This window comes from Coenobita brevimanus, chromosome 14 (assembly GCF_032717465.1).
Source record: "Coenobita brevimanus isolate Jiangsu-jjx chromosome 14, ASM3271746v2, whole genome shotgun sequence".
NCBI lineage: Eukaryota > Metazoa > Arthropoda > Malacostraca > Decapoda > Coenobitidae > Coenobita > Coenobita brevimanus.
In genome coordinates this window covers 26,950,488-26,968,991 of record NC_136967.1, presented here as the reverse complement: position 1 = coordinate 26,968,991, position 18,504 = coordinate 26,950,488, and the positions used below count along the sequence as shown (strand labels likewise).

The window sequence follows — 18,504 nt, the reverse complement described above, 5'->3', positions numbered from 1 at the left end:
TTCATGTTAAATGGGAAAATAATATGTTTCTTACCATTAGAAGGTCCTTATTTAATATAAATTTCGGACAAAATGAATTTTGAGTTCGCATGATGATTATGGTAGGACAAATCTAAACTTGCGGCCAGGGTGGGGCACGACCCCCTGTACAGTGGTGCCATGTTTCCCAAACCCGTGATGTGAAACGACTGTTATATATGTAAAAGGCATGACAAATACGATAAACACATATGAATACAATGTTAACGTGTGTATTGAAAGAACAGTAAACTTATTATGCATAAAATATTTATACGGCAATACAGAAACGTGGCATAAATATTTTAGTGTTGCTAAAAAAAAAAAAGTAGTCACTTTTATTGGCTTTTACCGTATTTCTGGGGTAGGTAATAATGTCACAATTGTGATTATAAGATAATGTGCAGGAATATAAGTAAAAATATGCCAATTTCTTAGTAAAAGAAAAAATAATACATTAAACCCTCGTGAGCGGCACACTCACACAGACCCAGACTAACCCGGCCAGACCCTCCTCGTGTCACCTTACTTTGTGTCCTTACCTCCTGGGAGGTGTGAAAATAAAGTCAAATTTACAATATGTACAATATAATGTTAAAGAAAATAACCAAAATGTATCCTAAAACACCATACATGAGAGAGAGAGAGAGAGAGAGAGAGAGAGAGAGAGAGAGAGAGAGAGAGAGAGAGAGAGAAGGGGGGGGGAAGAAGGCAGGCCAGAGGAGGTGTTGAGGGATGGAGGAAGGGAAGGAAGGAAGGAGGGAGAGAGCGATGGAATGAAAAATCATGGCGCCGCACCAGCGAGGTCATCTGGCGACATATGCAAAACAATAATAAATATTTTAAAATATAAATAGATATAATTAAAAAAAAATAAAGAAATGAAAGTCACTCATAAAAGAAACAAAATTCCCCAGGGTGATGCACATCTCCCCCAGGAGAGAGAGAGAGAGAGGGGGAAACGTGGCACACTGTACAGAGCTTCGTGCCCCACCCTAGCCGCAAGTTTAGATTTGTCCTACTATAGTCACTGCTGTTTGCTCATATCAAGTGTCTGCTGGGACCTATGCCCCATTGTTCAGCCCTCAGTGTGTCGCAGGTACTGTTCACCCTACTAGTCATACACTCCCAGCCTCACCATCCACCATGTCCTCCGTCCTCGGTTTTTGGAAGTTTCGAGGGGTGAGACTACTTGTTTATATTTACGCATGCGATGATTCGTTTGCTATTGTCATTTAATGCAATGGATTTGTCATTTCACCTTCATTTGGGTTACATCATAAGGTTTAGCCTAGATCAAACAACTTTATTGAACTGCACACAAAGACAAATTTTTAGATCTAGCAACACTGTGTTTTCGTACATCTCTTACGTTATCATTTTTACCCGGACGGACTTTTTCTGGTCTTGTATTCAACTTCTGTTCTCCACTGTGGTTGTGTTCCATTTTAAAGTTAAAAAGTGCGAAACTAGTCTGAGTGTAAAAAATATTTAGTTTAGAAAATGCAGTAGAACGTATTATTGCAGCTTCTGTATTGCAGAATGATGGTAATGGATGATTTAAAATCACTGTCTCTGACTAACATTGTTGAAGTCTGTTAATGGGACTTTTCACACCATCTATTATTTCTCTTACGTCTGAATTATATTTAATATATACCAAGTTGGTGGTCATTTCCTAGAAATGCAGTTATTTATTACTATTACTTTTTTTTTTTTTTTACCTTTTAATACTGGCAAGGTTTTGGGCAATGCTGAACAACGCTAATGAGGAATAAAAATGTTTTCTGTTTAACTTAGATTTCAATTACGCGCTGCGGTAGCCTAGTGGCTGTGTTCCTTGCAACGAAGTTGCCGGTCCGTTAACGCCAGGGTTCAAATCCTGGTGTGGGCAGTTGGCGTCACTCCTTTCACGTGTCCAGTGTTCATCCACCCTTTCTGGGTTTGTAGGAGTAGACTGTAGCACCAGTCGAGCAGGGCAGTACTCCCGAGGTGGATGGAAAGCTGATGACAGGGAGTGCTGGAGCTCCCGTTTCATCAGCCCTCAGGACCAGTACCTGACCATCCCCCTTTGCTGAACTTTTTCAGTGTCTCAGTTACACAGAGAGTAGGCCAGCATGCTCTCCAGTACAAATTTCTCTAATTATCTTCACCAAACTACATGCACAGTACACACTACACTTCCTATTCAAAACTCACCAAAATGGCGTCAATTCACCCAGCCTCGGAGTCCCCAGGGGGGGGGACCATAAATGCCCCCGCCATCTGCCCCTCTCCCGGTGACGACTCGAGGTGCCTGGAACCACTGTCTGACTCTCTTCTTCTTCATTTCTGCAACATTCGCGGCCTTTCATCTAACTTTCGCTCTGTTGAGCACCACCTCTCCTCCTCTAAACCTCACCTTCTTTTTCTAACGGAGACTCAGCTGTCTGAGGCAACTGACAGCAAACCCTTTTCTGTATCCTCCTACTTTCTCTATACTCATTTCAAAGCCAAAGGTGGCTGTTGTGTATACATACGCAATGACTTATCTTGCTCTCGTGTTCCTGAACTTGATTCTTCTGAATTCTCCACTCTCTGGCTTCGGCTTTCCTGTCATTCTCTGACTAAATATATCTGTGCTGTTTACTTATCCCCTAATTCTACTGACTATCAAAAATTCTTCAACTATCTTACTTCTACGATGGAACACATTCTGTCCATTTCTCCTTTCTCTGAAATCTCCATTCTTGGAGATTTCAATGTTCACCACCACCTTTGGCTCTCCTCTCCTTTCACGGATCCACCTGGTGAACAAGCCTACATCTTTTCTATCCTTAATGACCTAGAGCAGCTTGTACAGCACCCTACCCGTATCCCTGACCGCCTTGGAGAGAGCTCCAACATACTTGACCTCTTCCTCACAACTAATCCTTCTGCTTACTCTGTTAATCTTTTCTCTCCGTTGGGCTCCTCCGATCACAACCTTATTACCTTAACCTGTCCTATCACTCCGGTACGGCCTGTTGACCCTCCAGGGAAACGTCGTCTCTGGCATTTTGGAGCCGCGGACTGGGAGGCCCTCAGGCAGTACTTCTTTGATTTTCCCTGGAATGATTATTGCTTCCATGGCCGTGAGCCATCTGAGTGTGCCTTGCGTATTACGGAGGTTATTCTCTCGGGCATGGAAGCATACATTCCTTTCTCATATCCTTTGACTAATGCAAGAAAGCCTTGGTTTAATCACACTTGTTCTAATGCTGTCCGCAACAAGGAGAAGGACTACAAAAGGTACCGGAGCCAACCCACCCCTGAATCACATAATCTTTACGTTTCTGCCCGGAATCGTGCTAAGTCTGTTCTTCGCTCTACTAAAAATAATTTCATCCATACTAAATGCTCTCAACTCTCCAACTCGAATTCTTCCTGCTCCTTCTGGCACCTTGCCAAAAATCTTTCTAACAACTTTACCTCATCATCCTTCCCTCCTCTTTTCTACTCTGATGGTTCTGTAGCTATTTCTTCTACTGATAAAGCAGATCTCTTCGCACAGACTTTCTCCTCCAGTTCCACCTTAGACGATTCCGGTGCTGTTCCTTCATCACTTCCCTCTGACTTCCTCATGGCTGACATTAAAATTTCTTCAGCTGATGTATTTTCTACCATTACTGGCCTCAGTACTAACAAGGCATATGGGCCTGATGGGGTCCCTCCTGTTGTTCTCAAAAACTGTGCTTCTGTGCTTACACCCTGCCTAGGCAAACTATTTCGCCTTTGTCTGTCAACTTGTACCTTTCCTTCTTGCTGGAAGTTTGCTCTCATTCAGCCAGTCCCAAAGAAGGGTGACCACTCCCAACCCTCCAACTATCGTCCAATTGCTTTAACGTCCTGTATTTCAAAAGTTTTCGAGTCAATTCTCAATAGTAAAATTTTAAGGCATCTTTCCTATCACAACCTTCTTTCCGATCGTCAGTATGGGTTCCGTCAGGGACGCTCCACTGGCGATCTTCTCACCTACCTTTCAGACTCCTGGTCATCCTCCTTTCGGGACTTCGGCGAAAGCTTTGCCATTGCACTTGACATCTCAAAGGCTTTCGATCGAGTCTGGCATAAATCTTTAATTTCCAAACTGCCCTCCTACGGTTTCTATCCTTCTATCTGTGCCTTCATTGCTAGCTTCCTTTCTGGTCGTTCTATAGCCGCTGTCGTAGACGGCCATCGTTCTTCTCCTAGATCTATCAACAGTGGTGTTCCTCAGGGCTCTGTCCTATCACCAACTCTCTTCCTTTTATTCATCAATGATCTTCTAAGCTGTACATCTAACCCTATCCACTCATACGCTGATGACTCCACCCTTCACCTTTCCATTCGGTTCCCGCAACGCCCATCTCAACAGTTACTTCAAGAAACAAGAGATGAGGCTATGGCACACCTAATGTCTGACTTGGCTCATATCTCTGACTGGGGTAAAAATAATATGGTTGTCTTTAATGCATCTAAGACTCAGTTCTTACACCTATCAACCCGACAAAATCTTCCACAGGTATACCCACTAATGTTTAATAATATTCAGATTAATCCTGCATCATCCTTGAACATGCTTGGGGTTTCATTTACTCGGGACTTATCTTGGAAAGATCATATTACATCTCTTGTAAAATCTGCTTCCAAGAGATTGGGTGTGCTAAGCCGACTCCGCTCTTTCTTTACCCCTGCACAATTGTTGACTCTATACAGGGGTTTTATCCGCCCCTGTGTGGAGTACAACTCTCATGTGTGGGGAGGCTCCCCACATACAGCTCTTCAATAGGGTGGAGTCAAAGGCTTTTCGTCTCATTAACTCTCCTCCTCTTACTGACTCCCTTCAACCTCTGTCTCTTCGCCGCACTGTTGCATCTTTATCTCTTTTCTATCGCTACTTTAATGGTCACTGCTCCTCTGAACTGTCTGCTTGCATTCCTCCACCTCTACGACGGGCGCGTAGCACCCGTCTGGCAGCAAACTCTCATCCCTTTTCTGTCCAACTCTCTAATGCAAGAGTTAACCGTTACTCCCAGTCTTTCATTCATGCAACAGGTCAGCTCTGGAACTGTCTCCCTCTGTCTGTATTTCCTCCTGCCTATGATCTCCAGTCTTTCAAACGTAGTGTGTCCAGGCATCTCAAAATGATCGGTTCTTGAATTTGGCTCTCTATTATATTTTGTTTTTCTCTTGGAGGGAACTGTTACTGCGGGCTCATGGCCTTTGGTTCCTTCTTCCTCGCATTAAAAAAAAAAAAAAAAAAAAAAACTAAAGTGAGTACCTAGAGTAACACGTAGGTAATGTAACTGGTGACCTGGATTATTATTATTAATTTCCTCCTACTACAAAGGTGAGGACAACTGTTTTCGCCGGTATTATTCTTATTATTCTGGCCTCGAGTCTCGCGACGACTCCAGAAGAACTGGAGACTGCGCAAGGAATTTGAAGGGCCCAGGTTATGTGTTCCGGCATGGGCCATTGCTGATAGAAAAAATATTCCAAATCTCCCCAATGGGGCCATTGTAAGAAACAGTAGGTGAAGGCAAGTGACTGTCTGCAGGACAGTTCCAGAGTTCAATTTAGTCTCCACCTACTACGTAGGTTGAGATTATTGTTATTGCTGGTATTATTACAATTCCGGCTTCAGAGACTCGTGACGATTCCAGGAGAGCCGGCAACTGTTGAAGTGGAAGGGCCCAGGTTATGTGTCCTGGCATGTGCCACTGGAGATAGAAAAAAATCCAAATCCTTTTTACACAGTGGAAGGGCATGGCAGAAAGAGTCGTAGCAGTATTATGAGTGAACGAGATAAGATGGTCCTGTCTATTGGAGATTTCTATCCGACCTGCACAAGGACTCTGGAGGGTGAATTTGGACCAATTTCCAATAAATTACCAAAGAATGTACCCAACCATGACCTATGACCACTACTGAGGTGTCCGTGTCTTAATAACCGTTAGTCAAGGACCTCCATCCGGAACAATAGGTGGACACCAACGACTGTCCACAGGACACTTACAGAGTTCAAGTTATTGCTGTTGTGTTTGTGACCCAAGGTTCCTCTTAAGATGAAATGGTGGGTTGCAGGTTCAAGTGTCATTTACTATAGGAGGGGTGACCTACCTTCGTTTACATGGTCTTTACTGCAGTTCACCATCCTCCTTGAGGGGAACAGAGAGGGAGTAGAGGGAAGTTTATGTAACCGAACTGTGGGAGGGGTGCCCTACCTTCGTTTACACTGTCTTCATTGAATCCGCATGGAACTCGGCTTTGCATCGTTTACTACATCTCTCGAAGCGAGAACTAGCGTTAGGTTATGTTTTGAGCAGAGAGAGAGAGAGAGAGAGAGAGAGAGAGAGAGAGACAGTGTGTGTGTTGATATATATATATATATATATATATATATATATATATATATATATATATATATATATATATATATATATATATATACTGAGGTAAGTGGGGGCACTCACCATCCACTCATTCGATGTAGTGCTGCTGTCGGGTGTCTGCCCTTTCCTTCGTCGTTCCTTCCGTCTATCCTCTTCTGTCTTTCCTTCATTCTTTCCTTGTCCTTCTGCCTACGGGTGACTTTACACTCCCTCTTCTGTCTTTCTTTCTTTCATTCATTCCTCTTCCTTCTGTCTGTGGGTGACTCTAGTGACAAGCCAAATGGCTTCCTGTACACCAAGAAACCATTTACTACGCTGAGTGGTAACCATACAACCAAATTTTGGCGCCTGGTGGTTTAGTGGTTAATTATTGCGCTCAAGTCGGATTGAGCCGGTGAAGGTTTATATCCAAGGGATGGTTGGGGCTGATTGCTCATGTCAGCCACTCAGGGATGAGTGAGGCTGGCCACTCTCATCTTAAATATCGTGACCAATTGCCTAGCCCCGGGCTCCTACGCTCCTCATAGGGTAATGTAGGATTGGATGATATATATATATATATATATATATATATATATATAAATATATATATATATATATATATATATATATATATAAAGATGAAAAATGGAAATAAGAGAAAAGCATTACCTACAGCATGTTTTAAGGAATCTATCCTCAGGGGGCATTCTACATAACATTCTATCATTGGAATGAATAATTAGACGCAGCACGAATTACATAAGGATACAGGTCAATGCGGCATGTCAGCTTTAGTAACCTTTTGTATTTTATACCCACTAATACTGTTGCTTTAGTCCCTTTTGATCTGCAGTGCCTATGTTCCTGTGAGAACTGAGGTTTGAAACACCCTGTATTTCGGGGATAAAGAAGTATTTGTGGATACTGCAAAGCATATACAGTACACAGCCTTCAGTCGTAGCCTTGCCATCCTTCGGAGAACTAAAAAAATTTCTTGAATACCAATTTTTACATAGTCATGAATCACTATCACTCAGGGAAGAACGACTGGTCACTCCTTAAAAATCTGGACTAAGTAGCCTAGTCCCTAGCCGCTACTCTCCTGATGGGGCAACAAAGGATTGGACAACAGAACTGTTAAGGGATATTCACAAACCAGTATTTGTAAACTGATATCATAAGGCTAAAGATAAATGTCATGCATATAACCTTTATGATGGAAGCGATATGATCTTTCTGAATAAACAGTAGTAGAGCAGCTAGTGTTAATATTGACAAATCTGAAGCCAGTGGCGCTTCCATACTGAAGCTATGGTTAAATTTTCTTAATATTCAAAAGATATTTCACATGGTTCATTACATTTCTTCCGGAGTTTAAACCTAAGTAACAGATCCCGGCATACTTGAATTACATTGACATCTTCTTGTGTGAGTTAGTATAGACCTGCATAGCTATACTGCATCGTGCTTATAGTGTACTGGATTATGAGAAATGTCAGTGGTGGATAGAAATGTATCGATTTCTTAACGATGGAGACGTCACTAAATGTTATAAGGAATGCTGGCACACATAAACTTAGTGCAAAGGTTGATATGGACTATGAACCCAAAACGTTGACAGAGTTAACAGTTACTAGTTATACTTGAGGCTTGATACTTTATGGTGAAATTTTCCCTAACCTTTTCAAAGATCACTAACCCATATCAGCTCAGCTGACAGCCGGATGAAGTCAGGCAATAGGGCTGATTTGACCATTAACCGAGAAGACTCATTCCTACCTCACAACTTAGCTCGTCAATTTTGATGCAAGAACGACTTCTTATTAAAAGCTGAGTCGAGTTATGTGAAAAGAAACTGACCATGGTATTTGTACACCGCCAGCTAGTGCAGCCGGTGCGACTGTTGCTGGAGTACACTGAGAACGAGTACGAGGAGAAGCTTTACACCACCGGCCCCGCATAGGACTTCATAGAAAAGTCAGACTGGAAACCTGTAAAGTACACACTCGGACTGCAGTTCCCCAACGTAAGTTATGTAGCTATTTATGTATGGCCAGACGGTTAGTCAAAATTAGGCTAGATATTCAAAGATATTTGCCTTTATATTTACGAACCAGAAGGTAGGTTTCGAGGGTAATGACATTTTTTTTTTTTAGTATAATTACGCTTTTTGTGAACTATGATGCAATTCTTCACTGAACAGCCAAAATAAAAGTCAGATTACCAGTACAGTCATATGGCGGCCCGACACAAAATAAGGGTGTGTTAAAAAGAAGCACAAACATTTGGTACAGGTTTAACAACAGTGTACAATAATTATACTGCACTAAATTAAGGTATAATGCTTAGTTTTTGGCGCTATTAACTTTGATTATTTTGCATGATGCATTTCAGGTTATCTGCACATCTGAAAGTTTCATGAAACTAAATAATTGACTCTCTCTCTCTCTCTCTCTCTCTCACACACACACACACACACACACACACACACACACACACACACACACACACACACACACACACTCACTCACTCTCACACTCACTCACTCACTCACACACACACACACACACACACACACACACACACACACACACACACACACACACACACTCTCTCTCACTCTCACTCTCACACTCACTCACTCACTCACACACACACACACACACACACACACACACACACACACACACACACACACACACACACACACACACACACACTCACTCACTCACTCACTCACACACACACACACACACACACACACACACACACACACACACACACACACACTCACTCACTCACTCACTCACTCACTCACACACTCACTCACTCACTCACTCACTCACTCACTCACTCACTCACACACACACACACACACACACACACACACACACACACACACACACACACACACACACACACACACACACACTCACTTACTCAAACACACACACACACACACACACACACACACACACACACACACACACTCACTCACTCACTCACTCACTCACTCACTCACTCACACACACACACACACACACACACACACACACACACACACACACACACACACACACACACACACACACAGACGGTTTAAGGAAATTTCCCCCCAAATCTTAGTAGTTGACAAGGAAGAAAATTCTCATTCTCCTTCATACATTTTGTGCTTCAGCTTCCGTACTACATCGACGGTGACCTGAAGATCACACAGACCAACGCCATCTTGTACCACCTGGCTCGTAAACATAACCTGTGTGGTCAGGCTGAGAAGGAAAAGGTCGAAGTTGACATGTTGGTGAACCAGGTGGTGGACATGAGACTGAAGTACTCATATTTCGTCTACAGAGAGTTTGTAAGTAGCCCTGAACTATCATAAAAAAATGCATGAAAAGTGTAACGATTTCTTAAACTGTAGGAAAACTATACATAGCACAATATTTTCTGATTAAAACTCGTATTAATGCCCAGCACTAGCAATCATAAAATATGGTGTGAACATCCGTCGATTATTTTATGTAGACGTACCGTTGATAGGATGAGAACAGAAATAATTACCAGACTCATGGAACTGAATGGCAACTGAAACCAACGAACTGAAACCCAGAAAATCTCAGGACAGGACCGAAAATGTTCACCAAACCACAGTATTTTGTCTACTGTACTGATGTGATTATGAATGGGAACACTTGACTCTCAAATGAGTACTCTGGTTTAGACATTTATATCGTAAAATGAACGAAAACTATAAACATACTATTAGATGTACTGTGCTTCCAGGGTACAGAGGAAGTAAAGGTGCAGTATTTGAATAGCCTTACCGACCGTCTGAAACTACTGTCAGACCACTTAGCCAACAAACCCTGGTTCACGGGTGACAAGGTAAGTATATGCTACACCTCTGGGTCAGGAGTTACGAACAAACTTTTCCCCCCCTCTCGTAACCCATTTTTTTTTTCTTATGAGGTATATAAAAAGGAATGTTCTGCATTCCCCCTCCGCCTTGTCCTTCCTACACAATCAACTCTTAGTTCTGTGATAATATTCCTCTCAAAATCAAGAACTGTTTTGCGGAAAAGACAAGGGGAGTGCAGAATCTTCCAATCTCTCTTGTTCTTCCTGAATAAATATCTAAATAAACAGAACGAAATAAAATCTGAGTTACGAAAGGAAATAGACCATAAATTCTTTGTGAACGTGGGTCCTAGTATGGTTAGAGATCAGTGGTTGTTTAATGTTTTGTTCATTTTTTCAAATGAATCTTTGCCGTACTTTTATGTATGTAGGAATTCTAAAGCAATGATTCGCCCAAAGTAATTAGAAGATCGCAGCCCGTTAAGTTGAAATACAGCTTAGTAGAAATTGCTAAGACAAACGTTAAGAGTAAATGGTAGAAGATGTTATCGATGAATCTGCGGTCATTGTTCACTGGTACGTTGCTATATTCTTTTTAGTCGAATTTGACCTAAAATTGTCATCTCCCCATCTTGTATGATAAGTCCTAACAATAGATTAACACTAGAAGATGATGCTTGTCACAATGAAGCGATAGGAGAGAATGCAGAACTGTAGTACGCATACTGCCTTTTTCTGCGACTGAGCTACATGAAATTAGCTGCAAAAGAACGGAAATCGAGGCTAGGCTAAGGCAAAAACAGTCTAATGGATTTATACATAACTCACACGGTTTTGGTCATAGTCTGAAACACTAGTGACCTTCCAAAATACTGTAATAATAATAAATGGCGGGACAGCTCGATTATCTCAATTTAGCTAAAGCCAAACTGTTCTGTTCAGCTACGTAAGCCTTGGAGCCACAGAGTGTTAATACTGTCACATTAACCCTTTTATGGTAGTTGTACAAGTCTGTGATTTTTTTTTTTTTTAAATAGCTGACGGCAAACTCTTACTTTCAGCAGAGTGAGCCACAGGAGCCTGATTATTAACAAAAAGGGAAGGTGGATGTCAGCGCCACTTGTTGTCATGGTAGTGGGTGTTTGTGATAAGACTTCTGAATGGCGATATCATATCTCTGAATTCCTGCAGTGTCACTGCTAACGGTGCATCTGTGTGTGTGTGTGTGTGTGTGTGTGTGTGTGTGTGTGTGTGTGTGTGTGTGTGTCTTTATTTTAGTCTCTGTCTGTTGGTCAGTCTGTCTGTCTGTTTGTGTGTCTGTCTTTGTTTCTGTCTCTCTGTCTGTTATTGTTTCAGTCTATGTCAGTCTGTCTGTCTTTGTTTCAGTCCCTGTCTGTCAGTCTGTATGTCTTTGTTTCAGTCTTTGTCTGTGTGCCTGCCTGTCTCTCCTTTCCCCTGTTCGAAAACTATTCCACAGGGATGGCCATGAAGGAAGAGTCCAGGCTTCTCTATCCTTGCAAATAATTTTCGCTTTCGGTCATTCTTCAGTGTCTAGCTCATGTTTGAATCACTCTCTCTCGTTACCGCAGGATTTCCCTCGTATCATCAAACACCTCGATCTAAAAGCTGCCCATGCCCCTCTGTTTTTGTGTCAGTGTCCATACAACACAGCAACACATGTATGAATGTGCTATAGTTGTTTCACCTAAACTTGGCCTAAATTTTCCTTCTTTCGCTGCTTATTTCACGTAACTCAGTGGAAGAATAAGATGCCATAGTTTTACATTGTCTTTATAGCACTTCTTGACTAAAGTCATATTCTAATGTTAATCTACTTTTATAACAAACATTTAAAAAAGGAGGGATGAAAATTTTAGGTCAAGTTAAAGTGAAAAGAGTTTAGTTTGTTTCCCCCCATAAAGGTCAGGAATTTGTATGTTAAATATTCGTTTACTCCCAGGTGGCGCTGCCGGACTTCCTTATCTACGAAATTTTGGACGTCAACATGAAGATCGACTCGTTCTGCCTGAATGGTTTTAAGAACCTACAAGAGTTTCACGCTCGGTTCGAGGAGCTGCCGACCATCAAGAGGTACATGGTTCACCAAAATTTATCAAAGCACCGCTGAATGGACCCACTGCTAAATTTGGCGTTAAATAAAGTATCTTGATAACTCCTTTACAAACACCACATATATTTTCTAGAAGGCATGCAATGAAAGTCTGATTAAACGTGAGGTATTTCTCATTGCTTACACATGCATCGTTTCAAACCTTTATGATTGTTATTGCCATAGAAGATTTTACTAGCTGATCATATTTCAGAATTTCCACTTAGCCAAAACTTATATTGGTTAATGCTAACTGCGCATTTACAAATATGGATGTGGCTACTTCAATGGGAGATGATGGGAAAGATCAGCTCTGCAGTAAAAAAAAAAAAAAAAAAAAAAAAAAAAGTATTCTAGGGTGGATAGTGTGATCGGAGAACTGTCGTGGGATTTGCCTGGATTCAAGGGATAGTACATGAACAGTGCCAAGAAACTAATCGTACTCTTGTGAAAAGAAGAAAATCGATGTAACAGTGTGGGAAACTTCTGTGCAGTGAGATGTACGGTGAATTTCACTGTAGAATGCAGTCACTTAAGGAGGGTACGAAAAAAACGGTGTAGGTTTACAGGATGAAGGAAATGTTGATCAGATATCACTCTGATAATAGGTTTTTGGAAGTGGCCTATAATGTATTAGATTGGAATGAACTACGGATGGTACGTGAATGAGTTGAGTGGGCAGTCGATGGAGCAAAAAAAGTTAGGGTGGATGATGTCTCTAGGTGAAAGGTACGTAGAGATGTGCAGATTAGATGACAGATTAACCCTCCCTTGCCCAGCTTTGCTTCACTTGGAATGTCTACAGGGATATCATACTTCATAACATATTGTCCATCACCTACCTCCCCCGGAAGCTCGTACGTCGCAACTCCAGTGCTTCTACCTTAGCCTCCACCCCCTCCTCCCAGTCCCTTCTCTTGAAAATGCTACGAAGTAAATTTCTCCTTGAGCAATGAAGGGTTAAACAGGTCTACTTCACCATGGCTGTTCAATATATAAGTGAGTGACTAGAGGTGGGTGAGGGTGGGGACTGGATGACAAGGTGAAAGACTTTGATAGTAGTTCTGAAGAAGGGTAATGAGTGGGAGGTGTTTGTTTATGACTATGTTGAAAATGAAGTTGGTTAGCACAAAGAATTGTGTAATTTATAAGTAAATGGTGACTACAGCAGAGGGTCGTACTTAATTTGCGTATGGTAAAAAAATTGGTGATGAGAGGAATTTAGTTTGATGCAGTATTATGAATGCAGACTTTGACGAAGGAGTAACTGAGGAAAAGACGAAACCTGGAAGAAATGCCAGGTTAACTGAGTCAGTAGCAGGAAATAAGAATGTCAGTTTTAAAGACAATACCAAATGAATGAAAAGCATTCGGGGGCCGAATGCTAATCGCCCGCCAGAATATGCTGTTGGCCAAGTTTCAAGCACGGCCCCCCCCGGGGAGGGCCAACTATTTGACCTTTGGCAGTCATTTTGGTTATCTTGACCCCGACTGCCCATTTTCGAACTCGTCCAAGATTATGGCCATATCTTGAGACCCAGATTTCATGTTGATCGGTCAAGTCGTTCATGATATATAAAGGGAACACACACACACACACACACACACACACACACACACACACACACACACACACACACACACACACACACACACACACAGATAAGGGCAAAAACATTATTGCTCCGCCTTGGTAAAGGCCGGTGATAATGATGGTACTGTACCTGCTTTACTATAACTTGACTTTAATTGCCTAGCTCTCTATACTGATAGCTGAGGTGTAACAACAGATTAATACTAAAATATGCTGCTACTCATGAAGTTACGTCAAAAACAAAGGATGTAGAACCGAAGTATTGTCTCTTTCGACCACAGACTTCGTGAAATAAACTGCAATAGGACGAAATCTGTGCTACGTTAAGGTGAATGAACTCTCTTTATAATACCGACATACAGTAGAGAAGAGTGGACGATGCAGGTGACATGCAATAATTCGAACCATCCAAATAAGCTTCCTTGGATTATTTTTAAGTCCAGTTCGTTCCTTCATCTTCCTATCTTGTTATCTCCGTTAAAGAATTTCTCAAGACTAAGTAGTTTGCTTCACGGAAATTAGGCACTCAGCCATTTTTCTTATGTGTGCAAATGGAAGAAAGAGAGAGAGATTACAGTTTTCATTCTCTCTCTCTCTCTCTCTCTCTCCCCCTCCCTTTGCCTGGTATGGTCACTCTGCCTTACCATACACTGCCTTCCCCTCCGTGACTGTCCAACCATACTCAATATCTGATCCACCCCTTCTCTTTATCACATCCTCACTCTCCCTTCCCCCTCCTCTACTACCACTTCCCTCTCCTCTCCTGTCTTCCTTCCCACACTTTTCTATCATTCTGCCCTCATTCTCTTCCTCTTTTTCTTCATTCCCCATTCTCTCTCTCTCTCTCTCTCTCTCTCTCTAATGGGTCGGGGTGCTGTATGTTTTAATTGGTGTTCCTCTTGTACTCTCAGTGTCCTTTCTCACCTCTGTCCCCTCTCACCACCCTTTTTTTTTTTTCCTCACATCTTTTATTATTTCTGTCATTCTTCCCTCATTTTCCCTCATCCTCTTCCCTGCCTGACATCCCTATCCTTCCTTCTCATTCTCTCCCTCCTTCTCCTTCCCCATCTTCATCTCTACCTCTCTTTTATCTTGTCTCTTTCAGTATTCCTTCCTCCTCCCCTCTTTCTTCCTCATCTTTCTTTCCCGCTTTCTCCTTCATCTTCCCTATCACATTTTTGTCTCACGCACTTCTTACTCTCCTCCTTCATCTTTTTCCTTTCCCTGTCTCCAAACTGCCTTCCTCTCCTTCCTCCCTACCTCTCCTATCCAGTCCTTGCCCTCACATTCTCCCCATTGTCTTTTGTCTGCTTTCGCTCTCTTTTATTTAATCCTCCACAGTCTCCATTCCTCTCACTCATTTTTCCATATCTCGTCCTCTTCCTTATCTGTTATTGTCCAGTTCTGTAGTTCCCCAATTTTCCTTCCTTTATTCTCCTTCACCTTCCCTTGTATCTGCTGTATCCCTCTATTACTTATCTGCTTTACTATTTCACTTACTTTCGTCTCTCTAAACTTCCTCTTCTAATAATATCTTCATCTGTTCTCTGTTTTTTCACTTCTCTTCCTTCTACTCTTAATTTCTTCAATACGGCGATTGTTTATTTTTCTCTTGATACAGTCATTATTTTATTCAGGTCAGGTGAGACGCCTAGTAGAAAGAAGTTAATAAGTGCTGTATCCAACTCATCCTAAAAAAAAAAAGAAAAGAAAAGAAAATAACTACTAAACATTACGCAATGTTCTGGGGATATAAAAAAATTAATGTAAAATGCGTCATATGATTATAGAATTAAGGCTTTCTGCTTCATTGACGTCTCTCCTCTGTCTCTCTGTGCTTCCCCTTTCATCCTTTTTTCACCATTTTTCCTTCCTTTCATCCTGCTTCCCCATCACAGTTATTAAGCACTGTTCTACCCTTTTCTCACCTATGCCTATTTCTCGCTTTCTTCTGTCTGTTTTTCTGTCTGTCTGTCTGTCTGCCTGCCTGCCTGTCTGTATATCTACCTATCAAGCTATTTCTCTGCCTATCTACCGATCTATCTATCTGTCTCTCGCTTTCTCCACTCCATTCCACGTGTAATAAAAATGTTCACCTGCACTTTCTCTCACTTTCTATTCTTTTTTTCTCTTTACTTCGCTTAAATCTCCCATCTCAACAACTCTCTCTCTCTCTCTCTCTCTCTCTCTCTCTCTCTCTCTCTCTCGCTTCATACCTTCCATTCCTCCTTTCTTTTCACCTGCTCCCCTTACTCTCCCCCTCACAAAAACACTCCACTCCTCTCCATGTTGTTTAGCCCTTCTACCCCCACCCCCTTCTATCTGTCTGTATGACTCGTTATACCAACGCTCGTGAAGCCAGTGTGGGTATTCTGTTTCACTCGCTTTTTCGTGTGTGTGTGTGTGTGTGTGTGTGTGTGTGTGTGTGTGTGTGTGTGTGTGTGTGTGAACAATATTAACTAGAACGGTTTTTATCCAACTTCATCCAAACTTGGTGGAAGAGTTGAGGGTAAAGCAAGAACGAACGGGTGTCATTTTGAGAACAGTCAAAAACCAAAGTCACAGGACAAGGTCAAATCTCGACTTATGTGGTTGGATATGAACATTATAACTGAAACAGTTTAAATTTGGCTAAGACCAAACTTGGTGGAAGGGTTGAAGATCGGTGAAGGGACTGAACTACTGTCACATGGCAGGGAAAACTTAAACGATTTTTATTCGGTCTATACCAAACTCTGATGATTCAAGGGAAGGCAAGGATAAAGGAAGTCAATGATAAGAACTGTCAGTCAAAGGTTATGGTCACAGGGAAAAGTCTAATATTAAGGTCACACAGTAAAGTCATCTCAGACAGTTTAGATTCAGTCTGGACCAGACTTGGTGGAATGGTACGGGGTCAGGCATGAAGGAAGTATTTCGCAAGCAGCCAGTGGAAGGTCACGACAGGGCAAAATTAATGCTCCACTCAGATCAACTGATTGGCGCGGGCGTTACACTATATGGGTACTCCTTCATCTTATTTCTTCCCCTCCCCCCCTCTCCCCCCCCTCTCTCTCTCTCTCTCTCTCTCTCTCACACACACACACACACACACACACACACACACACATGGAGAATGGAGACTGGCAGCATTACTCATCTCACTTCGTTATGAACTATGGCGTAGTAAGTAAACTGAAATGAACACAAAATATGGAACACACGATTAGTACTGTTTCAGGAGCACAGTGCTGCGTAAGATATGCTAAACTATGATATATTTTGTTTCACGCTGTCATATTGTGTGCATAATTTGATGATTGTAAAAGATATGATAATTTCCTCATGTAATATAAACCACTTTTTTTTTTTTTTTAAATGCAAGTAAGAATGATCCAAAGCCCAGAAGCCCGCACGCCTCCTACTGATGTGCAAACGAACAACCTAAATACAGATAATTCAAAGGAAGGTAACATGAATACCTCCCTTTTGGCATAACCGATAAAATGCAGCCAGTTCTAGAGGATTTGAGGATTCGAACTTGCGCGCGTATCATATGACCGTCACGCCGATTCCTTACAGTAAAAATAAGTAGATAAATAAATAAATAAATCATGACTCTGGTAATATATATCTCAATGCACCGCGCCGGTAGAGCCAAAATTACACGCATATTCGTACTTTTGAGACAAGTGGCAAAAACACACTGAAAACAAGGGCATAGGTGCGAGTTTTTTTTTTTTTATTGCGTTTGCCTTACCATCATATCTCAGTTTCGTCTAAGGGTTCGGGACGCAGGGTTCAGTAAAATATTCCCCCCTTCCCCTCCCCTCCCCTCCCCTCTCTCTCTCTGTGTGCTTGCTCTGCTTTGTTATCCTATCTTTCCTCCCTCCCCCTCCCTCCCACATATCATTCTCTCTCTCTCTCTCTCTCTCTCTCTCTCTCTCTCCCCCTTGGCTCAGACACCAACCAGACCGTAAATAGGGAAGTGGATGGAAGCTATTTCCTGGGAGGTCTGTCGGAGTGTTGCATGAGGTGTTGCGGAGGAGGAGGAGGAGGAGGGGAGGAGGAGGAGGAGGAGGAGGAGGAGGAGGAGGAGGAGGAGGAGGAGGAGGAGGGATAAGAAACGGTACAATATGACATGATACTGTTTGGCTTGCTGTCAGTGCTGCATAGGTTTTGTTTGACTGGGAAGATGGAGAGGAAGAAGAGGAAGAGAGGAGGAGGAGGAGGAGGAGGAGGAGGAGGAGGAGGAGGAGGAGGACACCGGGAAACAGGGAAAAAAAGAAGAAAAAATGGGAACGTGGAGGTAAATAAGAATGAGAAAAAGAATGAGTTAATACTTGAGGAACTAATGTAAGAGTATTGAGAATAGCAACAGCCGAAGAAAAATGAGTAATGGAATATGGATGGATGTCTGGAAGATGAAGAAGGAGGGAGGTAAGATTTACATGGAGGCCAGGAAAGAAGAGGAAGAGGAAATAAAGAGGAAGAGAGGAAAGAATGGGGTGAGAGAAAAGAGGGAAGAAGGGAGACTGATAAGGTTTACAAAGAGAAAGGGAGGAAG

The 18,504-nt window shown here is 42.1% G+C and overlaps 1 pseudogene; it reads left to right on the top strand.

The window, feature by feature from the left end:
- Positions 1 to 1,164: 1,164 nt before the first annotated feature.
- On the top strand, positions 1,165 to 12,414 carry LOC145389581 (glutathione S-transferase Mu 1-like; annotated as a pseudogene).
- The last annotated feature ends 6,090 nt before the right edge of the window (positions 12,415 to 18,504 follow it).